Consider the following 12,500-nt stretch of genomic DNA (forward strand, 5'->3'; position numbering starts at 1 on the left):
AGAGAGAGAGAGAGAGAGAGAGAGAGAGAGAGAGAGAACATGGTCTAGCTAATATATTACATGTGAAATGTAGTATATATATATATATATATATATATATATATATATATATATATATATATATATATATATATATATATATATATATATATATATATTATATATATATAAATATATATATATATATATATATATATATATATATATATATATATTATATATATAAATATATATATATATTATATATATACATACATATATACATATACTGTACATATATATATATATATATATATATATATATATATATATATATATATATATATATATATTACTTGCTAAGCTACAACAGCAGTTGGAAAAGTAGAATGCTATAAGCCCAGGGGCCCCAACAGGGGAAAAAAGCACAGCGAGGAAAGGAAATATGGAAAGAAAAAATTAAGAATAGCAACAACATTAGAATAAATATTTCCTATATAAACTATAAAAACTTTAACAAAACAAGCAGAGAAATTAGATGGAATAGTGGGCCCGAGTGTGCTTTCAAGCAACGTACCTCTAACCCAAGACAGTGGAAGACCATAGTACAGAGGCTATGGCAGTACCCAAGACTGGAGAACAATGGTTTGATTTTGGAGTGTCCTTCTCCTATAAGAGCTGCTTACTATAGCTAAAGAGTTTTGTCTACCCTTAACAAGAGGAGAGTAGCCATTGAACAATTACAGTGCTGTAGTTAACCTCTCAAGTGAAGAAGAATTGTATGGTAATCTCAGTGTTGTCAGATGTATGAGGACAGAGGAGAATCTGTGAAGAATAGCCCAGACTATTCGGTGGACGTGTAGGCAAAGGGAAGTGAACCGTAACCAGAGAGAAGTATCCAATGAAGTACTGTCTGGTCAGTCAAAGGACCCCGTAACTCTTTAGTGGTAGTATCTCAACGGGTGGCTGGTGCCCTGGCCAACCTGCTACCTACTAGATTATATATATATATATATATATATATATATATATATATATATATATATATATATATATATATATATATATTTATATATATATATATATATATATATATATATATATATATATATATATATATATATATATATATATATATATAAACTTCCTTGTCAGCCATCTCCGAAAGACGTAGAAAAAAAGCATAACTTCCAGCCATTCTGATTTATTAAGGCTACAGCATTAATTCTCACTTTAATTCCCTTTAACCTACAATACCAAGTGACGCTGGCGCAATAGTCTCATATGAGCAGCTCCGAGATATAAGGGACGTCTTTATCTCCTTGTGCCCTTATCTATTTCGTGAACGACTCAACTTTGGATACATCTGTCTAAGGGCACAGTTTCCTCTGTCACACTATTTTAAACTTTGGCCTGATATTGGTCCCAGTCGACCAAACTCCAACTAAGAGGGGTCAGTTTGTCTGTATAAAATATTCCACCGCTGGCGGTTTACTGTGCCTACATACTGCCGCCTTCCTTGCTTTCAGATCTTCTTGCTTTTCTGTCGTATTGGAATATTCGCCTTCTCTGTGTCGGAACGTTGTATGATAGACATTGAAATTGCGACTTGATGTAAGGTTTCATGATTTTAGTTCATTTCCCGTTTATTTTTGTTAATTTTCACTATACAAAGCAATTTTTTTCAGTGGATAAAAGTTTACATCATTATAATATGCAATTTTTTAATCTGAATCTGTTCAAAGACTTCCAGTACTTTTAATTAACTAGGACAAGGAAATGATGACATTGAATGACTGACCGAGACTGGTACAATAGTTTGCAATCCGCTCAACTACTGTTTGTCTCCAGATTCCTGGAAGCGCAGCTATATTCCAAATTTAACTAAGAGCAGTTTTCCCAGGCAGAGACAGGCAATGGCTGCTGATGAATCAGTAGGTAGACCTATTGGCTTCCCCAAAACCCCCATTCTTACCTCACAAGGATGGTGAGGCTGCAGACAATACAAGAAACTATCGAGCTTTTGCGGGTCTTGAACCCCAATCCAGCAGATCACATGGCAGGGACGTTTCCAATAGGCTACCAAAATAGGCATATATCTAATATTTCTCAACAATCACTCTGACTTCATATAATTAGTTGAATGAAACTTAAATGAGACAGAGAGGTGCTGATCTTCCCCTCCCCAGCATCTTACTGGTACCTGTAACACTAGGAGCAGGCAGAGCCAGGCAATGGCTGCTGACGAATCAGTAGTTAAGATCTATAGGCTCCCCCAAAACCCCATTCTTACCTCGCAAGGATGGTGAGGCTGCAGACAATAAAAGAAATTATCGAGCTCGAGAGGGACTGGAACCCCAGGCAGGTAAGTTTCCAATAGGCTACCACAATGAGCATAGATCCAACATTTCTCAACAATTGTTTTGACATAATTTGTTGAATGAAACTTGAATGACTTGGAAAACGTTTGTGGTGACAAATCTTAGATAATTTTACTGCTTGCCATATTACAGATACTTCTGATGAGAAATCTGAAGCCTTATAGGGTAGAGAGAACGTTCTTGTTTCTTTACTATACATCAGAAGGGGATTTGAAGCCATTTGTATAAATTACGTGATAGCAAGTTCTGCTGTATAGCTTATGATACTCAAGTTATGGTATCCTATTTCAAATGGTGCAGATATGTAGACATGTACTGAACGCTTACTCTAATAAAGAGACCCCTGGTACGCTATCAAATTATATGTTTACATTGATTGACTTGACAATTCAAGGACAGCTTATGTTCCATAACAATTTTACTACTCCAAGCAATTCTAAATCTATCCTCAATCGAAAACTAATTTACTTTCACCTTTCAAATAATTGTTTTGCACATAGTACCCAGAGATAATGTCTGGGCAGGTATGAAATACGACTCTCTCCCTTTACACAACAAATACCATAAATTTTAATTCTCCTTCCGCTGTCGCTTGAGTACGGAGACTAATGCTACTCAGACACGAAGACCATTTAAGGCAAACCTGTGAAGTCATGAATTTTCTAGAGTTGCTTCTACAGGAAAAATGGAGGTTTCGATTTCAGTCGTCGTAAATTATCCCTTGATTTACTTTCCCGTTACTTGAATTAAGCATTTGTCACTACACTCATTTTTTTTAATGAGGCGCATTTGCACCGACTCGCAGTGGTGTCCTTTTAGCTCGGAAAAAAGTTTCCTGCTACCTAATTGGTTAGAATTATCTTGTCCAATCAATCAGCGATCAGGAAACGTTTCCAGGCTAAAAGGGCACCGCTGCGAGTCGGTGCAAATATGCCTCGCTAAAAGAAATTGACTATAGTGATTCTATTTGGCTTAGCACCCTGCTTGCCCTCAGTGACATTTATACATAAGCAAAGAAAATGCGTCAATAGATGGCTCTGCTAGTCTAGTTTTAGCATCTTCCTGTGAGTAAAAACTGCGAATTAGGATACATATCAAGTGTAGGGGCCTAAAGATCGTGCATATCTTGAGTTACTGAAATAAGATCGTGCATATCTTGAGTTACTGAAATAAGATCGTGCATATCTTGAGTTACTGAAATAAGATCGTGCATATTTTGACTTACTGAAATAAGAGATGTTACAAATCAAGAACTTGACGATACATACGCTAACATGGAGTCGCGTAACTTGTAAAATCGCAAAATGGAGTAGTGTTTTTATCAATAACGTTAAACGCAAAATAGAGTAGTTTTTATCAATAACGTTAAACGCAAAATAGAGTAGTGTTTTTATCAATAACGTTAAACAACGCAAAATAAACAACGCAAAATAGAGTAGTGTTTTTTTTCAATAACGTTAAACAACGCGAAATGGAGTAGTGTTTTTTATCAATGACGTTAAACAACGCGAAATGGAGTAGCGTTTGTTATCAATAACGTTAAACAACGCGAAATGGAGTAGCGTTTCTATCAACAACGTTAAACAACGCGAAATAGAGTAGCGTTTCTATCAACAACGTTAAACAACGCGAAATAGAGTAGCGTTTCTATCAACAACGTTAAACAACGCAAAATGGAGTAGCGTTTCTATCAACAACGTTAAACAACGCAAAATGGAGTAGCGTTTCTATCAACAACGTTAAACAACGCGAAATGGAGTAGCGTTTCTATCAACAACGTTAAACAACGCGAAATAGAGTAGCGTTTCTATCAACAACGTTAAACAACGCGAAATAGAGTAGCGTTTCTATCAACAACGTTAAACAACGCGAAATGGAGTAGCGTTTCTATCAACAACGTTAAACAACGCGAAATAGAGTAGCGTTTCTATCAACAACGTTAAACAACGCAAAATAGAGTAGCGTTTTTATCAAAAACGTTAAACAACGTAAAATGGAGTAGCGTTTTTATCAATAACGTTAAACAACGCAAAATATAGTAGCGTTTTTATCATTAACGTTAAACAACGCAAAATAGAGTAGCGTTTTTATCAAAAACGTTAAACAACGCAAAATAGAGTAGTGTTTTTATCAATAACGTTAAACAACGCAAAATAGAGTAGTGTTTTTATCAATAACGTTAAAAAACTTAAGATCGATAAGAATTTGTTTAATAGGAATAAGGTGTTTTTGTAACAGCAATATGAAAATGCGTATGAGAGAATATGGTAATACGCAAACAATACATAAAAATCTATATGGGTTTTTTTGTTATTGCAAAGTTCAATATGTAGTTACAAAACTTTAATAATGCTATGCTAACTATAAATTTTTTTTTTTAAATTAAACCAGGCTATATCTACAATTGTCTTTGCTCGTTTATGTAGTTAAATATAAATTAAAAATAAATAAAAATCGAAAAATAAAACAGTACACCAACAATGGCAATAATGTTGTATTCATGATAGATAGATAGATGAGTATCTATCTATCATGAATAGATGAGTAGACAGATAGATAGATCGATAGATAGACAGATAGATATCAAGAAAAGCGAAAAAGAAAACAGGACACCAACAACAGCAACATTATAGCATTCATGATAGCTACATAGATAGATAAGTAGACAGATAGATAAGTAGGCAGATAGATAGATCGATAGATAGACAGATAGACAGATAGATATCAAGAAAAGCGAAAAAGAAAACAGTACACCAACAACAGCAACATTACAGCATTCATGATAGATACATAGATAGATAAGTAGACAGATAGATAAGTAGAGATAGATAGATCGATAGATAAACAGATAGATAGATAAAGGCGATATTTGTAATAGAGATGCATATTTCAGAAGCGAGTCCTCCTGAATTCTGAATGAACGCAAGAGATATACACACCAAGCATTTCGGTGTAAAGAGAATTTCACCCCATACATATTTGAAACTCCTCCCGCGGGAGGATCGGGGGAGGGGGAAATGGAGGGGGAGAGGGAGGGGAAAGAGGGAGGGGTGATAGGGGGAGGGGATGATTCCCAGGACATCTCATATGCCAACGAAGATTATTTTCCTTTTCTGTGGTCTACCGAAAAGGCGATAGATGGACATAACAACAATCAATTAAATGAAAAATTATAAAATATTTAGGGAACTAAATCGACCAGTACAAAGCCGTCACAGAAATTAGAATTAACATTTGAGTTAAATAAAAGAAGTAAGAATTAACATTTTGGTTAAGTAAAAGAGGTAAGAATTAACATTTGAGTTAAATAAAAGAAGTAAGAATTATCATTTTGGTTAAGTAAAAGAGGTACGAATTAACATTTCAGTTCAGTTAAAGAAGTAAAAATTAACATCCTAGTTAAGTAAAAGAGGTAAGAATTAACATTTCAGTTTAGTTAAAGCAGTCAGAATTAACATCTTAGTTAAGTAAAAGAATTAAGAATTAACATTTCAGTTTAGTTGAAGAAGTAAGAATTAACATCTTAGTTAAGTAAAAGGATTAAGAATTAGCATTTTAGTTAAGTGAAAAAAAGTAACATTGAACATTTTAATTAAGTAAAATAACTAAGAATTAACATTTTTGTTAAGTAAAAGAAGTGCAATAAACATGTGAGTTAAGTAAAGGAAGTAAGAATGAACATTTGAGATAAGTAGAAGTAAGAATTAACATTTGAGTAAAGTAAAAGAAGTAAGAATTAACATTATGGTTTAGTTAAAGTAAGAATTAACATTTTAGTTAAGTAAAAAATGTAAGAATGAACAGTTTAGTGTAGTTAAAGAAGTAAGACTTAACATTTCAGTTCAGTAAAATTAAGAATTAACATTTTAATTTAGTTGAAGAACACGGAATGAACATTTTAGATAAGTTAGAGAAGCAAGAATTAACATTTTAGAGAAGCAATAATTAACATTTTATTAACGTAAAAGAAGTAGGAATGAACATTTTAGTTAAGTAATAAAAGAAGAAAGAATGAACATTTTAGTCAAGTAAAAGAAGTAAGAATGAACATTTTAGTTAATTAATAAAAGAAGTAAGAATAAACATTTTAGTTAATTAATAAAAGAAGTAAGAATGAACATTTTAGATAAGTTAAAGAAGCAAGAATTAACATTTTAGTAAAGTAAAAGAAGTAAGAATGAACATTTTAGCCAAGATCGGTTGAACACGCGAATGGAAATGATTTTCACGGCGCTGAAAATTTTGGAAGGCGTGGGTGTCTACATTGGAGTTGACGCCTAGTACATTTCCGAGTATGTTTGCTATTGCTATAAATGGGATTGGTTCTGCCATTAATTATTAGTGACTATCTAGTCATCTTTAATAAAATGCTTGTCTGTGATAAATCACCGCCGTTCTCTTGCTTGAGGGTACACTCGGGCACACTATTCTATCTAATTTCTCTTCCTCTTGTTTTGTTAAAGTTTATATAGTTTATATAGGAGATATTTATTTTGATGTTGTTACTCTTCTTAAAATATTCTATTTTTCCTTTTTTCCTTTCCTCACTGGGCTATTTTCCTGTTGAAGCCAGTAGGCTTATAGCATCTTGCTTTTTCCATCAAGGGCAATAATAATAATAATAATAATAATAATAATAATATACCCAAGTGCTGGGGCCTCGGAGGTCACTCAGCAACCTCGTGCCTTTTTGGTAAAACATTAGAATTACACTAAGAGGTAAAATGTATAAGAGGTTGGAAAGCAAATGGAAGAAAGGAGGAAGGAACGGAGGTAAACTAGAAGGCTATAAAGTAGGTGCAGGTAGGGGATGGAGGAACGCTACAAAGACCCTTCAAAGCCTACAGTACACCGCGTTACCATTCGAAATGCATATATCCCACATACAAAAAAAAAAAAAAAAAAAAAAAAAAAAATCTAGAACTTAGATTAACTTTGTAATTCTTTGTTGATATAAATAAAGCCTTATTCAAACATGTAAATAAAGGATTATTTTCTTAAATAATAAAATGAAACTACCTGAATAAATACACTTGTGAATAGAAAAGTCAAGAATCTTTAAGTAACCCAAAAGAAAAGTAGAGAATCTTTTGGTATACACTAAGAATCAATACTTCACAAAGGGAAATTACCTTCGCTAAGAAAGTTTATAAAAAGAAAAAAAAAAAACTTTCATGATTCATGTGTTCCTAATCATGATAAATGTTGGCTACGAGTTGCGCAATATAGCCACGCCTTACTCAGTAATCTCTGGGTCAGGGTTGCCAGGTTTTCTATTAGTATTATCATTACTTGCTAAGCTACAACCCTAAATGAGAAAAGGCCAACTACTTATCAACAGAAGCTTTAAAAGGGTAAAATAATGGTATTTAAGGCACGGCATTTTTCATGTTACTAAAGGCCACACAATAAAGAGATCCAAATTTGAGTTTTTTGGCCTAAAAAAAGGCCAAACTGGCAACCCTGCTCTGGGTACCATCTCGTACAATAAATAATCTTTTAATAAATCAATATGCATTGATCAAACTTGATAGTTCCAGTAGCCCATGGATTAAAAAATGTAAGTAATTTCGTAATTAAGATAAATGGCTGTTAATAATTGTCTTTGTCTTGTGCAACCATTTTGCAATCTCAGTTGCTAAATATTTCATCTTGTCTGAAAGTCAACCATTTATTTCATCAAGGTACTATTGGAACTTCAACAATTTCAATCGAGGTTACGCTGACACTATATTATTATTATTCATTTATCATTTTTATTTGATTATTAATTATTAATTATTAATTATTTTTAATAGTAATAGTATTAACATTATTAATATTATCATTATTATTATTATTATTATTATTATTATTATTATTATTATTATTATCATTACTAGCTAAGCTACAACCCTAGTTGGAAAAGCAAGATGCTATAGGCCCAAGGACTTCAACAAGGAAAAATACCCCGAGAAGGAAAGGAAATAAAGAAATAAATAAACGATATGAGAAATAATGAAAAATCAAAATTCAAAAAATTTAAAAACAGAAACATCATTAAAACAGATAATTCATATATAAACTATAAAAATACTTTAAAGTTTTGCTCGTCGGGGCCACTTCTCTTATAGGAACCTTATAAGAAATTTATATGATTTAGGTTTAAACTATCAAATCTATGGGCGTCATGTTTTATTCATCCTTATTATATAGAAGAGTGACTTACTATGTCAAGTCCTCCCATGCCCTTACAATTAGAAAAAACTCATTTAGTATAAGTGTTTGTATGGAGGTGTATGTGTATGTATTGGCCCTGTGTAAACTGAATATGTTTATAAATATCCTCTAAATTAATTGAACCACTATATTTTCGCACCCCTATACATGTCTTCTTTTCAAGAACAGCATAAAAGCACGATTAAAAGAATATAGCTATAGGACTATAAGTAAACTATACTTAAAATCTTAATAAAGAAGATTGTTTGATTGATTTTGAGTTTTCTGGCATCCTGACATCGAAGGTCATTGACGCAGATAATTTTTTAATAAAGTAAAGAATAAAATGACATTCAATTTAAAACCATAAAAGCAAAGATGTCCTCCTAAAATCTAAATAGCTTTCAGAAGACCTGCTTATGAAATATTTAAAAATAACGCTAGCATAGTACAACACATCCTGCCCAAGAATCATGGTAAGGATGAACATGCCATCCAAAAACTAAATGGATTTCTGACTTTATTCGTTAACCTATTTGATATTCCGGAGAAAACAATGATAATTAACAAAATTGAGCCCAATTTAAACAATTTACCAAGAATTGGAATAAATTCATTTGTAATAAATGATTGGCAAAACCTCTTTGTCAATGCTTCAAATCTTGGAGGGAAAAAATGAAACTAAAGTAAATCCTTCTGATCTATGAAAAATTTAACCAGATCTGATGAGCCCAATTTAAACAATTATTTTACCAAGAATTGGAAACAATTCATTTGTAATATATGATTGGAAAAACCTTTTTGTCAATGCTTCAAATCTTGGAGGAAAAAAAAAGTGAAACTAAAGTAAATCCTTCTGAACTACGAAAAATTTAACCAGATCTGATGAGCCCAATTTAAACAATTATTTTACCAAGAATTGGAAACAATTCATTTGTAATATATGATTGGAAAAGCCTTTTTGTCAATGCTTCAAATCTTGGAGGAAAAAACAAATTAAACTAAAGTAAATCCTTCTGATGTACGAAAAATTTAACCAGATCTGATGAGCCCAATTTAAACAATTATTTTACCAAGAATTGGAAACAATTAATTTGTAATATATGATTGGAAAAGCCTTTTTGTCAATGCTTCAAATCTTGGAGGAAAAAAAATTAAACTAAAGTAAATCACTCAGATCTACAAAAAATTGAATAAGATCTGACAGCGTTGTAAGGATTTGTGATATTGAATTCATAAGGATTTGTGATATTGAATTCATAAGGATTTGTGATGTTGAATTCATCAAGTATATCTACATATGTTAAGCAGAGTCTCTCTATTCCTGAACTCGAAGCCTTGGGCGTAGTTGAACCCACCCGTGGCTTTCGAAACGAGTGTATTCGACAGCCTGTATTTCATTATTAAACATTATGTAAAGATTAATATAATTTCCAGGCGCCAAGAGCCGTCAGCCGCAATAGGGCTTTGATAATTGATGCTTATCATTTCCCATAAAAACTGAATATGAATTCAGCGTCCCAAGTCACTGACATCTTTCAATATTCCATTGCAATGATGATCTTCCGAGGATACAAAAATTGAATTATTCATGGGGATATCGTCCTATTCAGTTCTCGATACAAATGAGCTGATTTCGAAAGCGATTCGTCGCTTTCTCTCGTCTTAAATGTAAAGTGTGAACGGACATTGACCTTTCATAAAGAGTTCACATTCTAAATGTGGTATTAGTTGTACAATGAAGGAAACATAGAGAGTGTTTTACATCTAATTTTGCAATATTCTATCCTTGTCAAAAATGGTGGTGATCTATATTCCATTTCTTTTAGCAAGGCATATTTGCACCGACTCGCAGCGGTGCCCTTTTAGCTCGGAAAATTCTCCTGATCGCTGATTGGTTGGACAAGATAATTCTAACCAATCAGCGATCAGGAAACTTTTCCGAGCTAAAAGGGCACCGCTGCGAGTCGGTGCAAATATGCCTCGCTAAAAGAAATTGACTATAGGTGAGATTATATTTACTAGTTTTGCCCAATTAAAGCCTAATTCACAAGTCTAAGAACCCAGAAATGTACGATATGTCATAAAAATATATTAAAATCAAATAGGAAAAGCAATCAAGAGATTTCAGACATCCGCCAATGATGATTGTCAACATTTCACTCAAGTCTACGGAGAAAGCTTTCCCTCTTTCACATGTTGACCGTGAATTAATCTACTGTTTAATAATAACAAATATAACTAGAATCAAGATCTTGATCCGGGTTCAACTCCATAATTTGATAGGTTCTTCCGGAGCATAATACATATCCCTTGTTAAAATTGGGCAAAAATTCGGCAAGAAGTTTTGACATAACCATGCTAACAGATAAACAACAAACACAAACGCAGGTCATTTTATAACCTCCCATAACTTATAAACTCTAGTCTTACCTTTGTTTTTCTTCTAGTATGACGATCCGAAGATTGACCACCGAGGTCCAGATCACCTGGAAAAAGAAAAAGTTCGATGATGTAGAATATAAGCAATTTAAGAAAAACAATAGAATGAAACGGTTGACATGACAATGCCCGACTTCAGCCGTAGAAATTTGCACGTTACTATGTAATGATTCGGTTCCAAAGGCTGACTTTATCTTTCTTCGTGGCTGAGTGGTATGGTCAATGTCATACAGGTATCCTGGACTAGGGTTCAAAACTCGGCCGGTCAGATACCATATCTTTGAGTGATTTCGCCCGGGACTCTGATCCCGAGGTCGTTAAGAAAATCCAGACTTTAATGTATAAATATATATGGCTTATTTGAAATAAATAAATATATATATATATATATATATATATATATATATATATATATATATATATATATATATATATAATATATATATATATATATATATATATATATATATATATATATATATATATATATATATATATATATAACATTAATTATAGTAAAAAAAAAAGTTAAAAAGAGTTGACTGGACTTTGCCATGTTATTGGTGACATCGGACACCGATATAAGAAATTTCTAACTTAAATAATGTCTTTTCCTATATATTATATATATATATATATATATATATATATATATATATATATATATATATATATATATATATATTATACATATATATATATTATATATATATATAATTCTTACAACAATTATGAAATATAGACAACTTTCAGGGAAAATCCAAATTTCCTAATGCCAATTAACAACGTCAACTAATGTGTCGCTGCAATGATTATCATTTTATGAAATTACTTTAATTTTCACTTTGAAGCTTCGTCTCTTGAGCATCGATTTCTTTGTATTTTCATGGGTTCGTAAAAACTCAAAATTATGAAATTTCCTTATAAAATGGCCATTAAGTTTCGAGCAGTCAAGTTCGTTTGATCATGTTATGTGTATATTACACTGAGAGAGAGAGAGAGAGAGAGAGAGAGAGAGAGAGAGAGAGAGAGAGAGAGAGAGAGAGAGAGAGAGAATTACCAAATAAAGTGGAATTATTGAAATAGATTTATGGTTTAATTGTAAACCAACTTTTGAGAGAGAGAGAGAGAGAGAGAGAGAGAGAGAGAGAGAGAGAGAGAGAGAGGAGAGAGAGAGAGAGAGAGAGGAATTACCAAGTACAATAAAAAAAATATACGGTTTAATTGGAAGCACAGTTGAGAGAGAGGAGAGAGAGAGAGAGAGAGAGAGAGAGAGAGAGGAGAGAGAGAGAGAGAGAGAGAGAGAGAGAAAGAGAGAGAGAGAGAGAGAATTACCAAGTACAATAAAAAAATATACGGTTTAATTGGAAGCACAGTTGAGAGAGAGAGAGAGAGAGAGAGAGAGAGAGAGAGAGAGAGAGAGAGAGAGAGAGAGAGAGAGAGAGAGAGAGAGAGAATCAGCAAGTACATTGAAATTTAAAATATAGACTTACGGTTTAA

General features: G+C 32.6%; 1 long non-coding RNA gene across 1 annotated transcript in view; it reads right to left on the reverse strand.

Moving 5' to 3' along the window:
• Window positions 1-12,500, reverse strand: part of LOC137631214 (uncharacterized) — a 312,781-nt gene that overhangs the window by 170,626 nt on the left and 129,655 nt on the right. The window contains exon 2 of the long non-coding RNA XR_011041882.1: window positions 10,992-11,047. This is a non-coding gene — a long non-coding RNA (uncharacterized lncRNA). The remainder of the gene's footprint in view (window positions 1-10,991; window positions 11,048-12,500) is intronic.

Source organism: Palaemon carinicauda, chromosome 39 (assembly GCF_036898095.1).
Source record: "Palaemon carinicauda isolate YSFRI2023 chromosome 39, ASM3689809v2, whole genome shotgun sequence".
Lineage (NCBI taxonomy): Eukaryota > Metazoa > Arthropoda > Malacostraca > Decapoda > Palaemonidae > Palaemon > Palaemon carinicauda.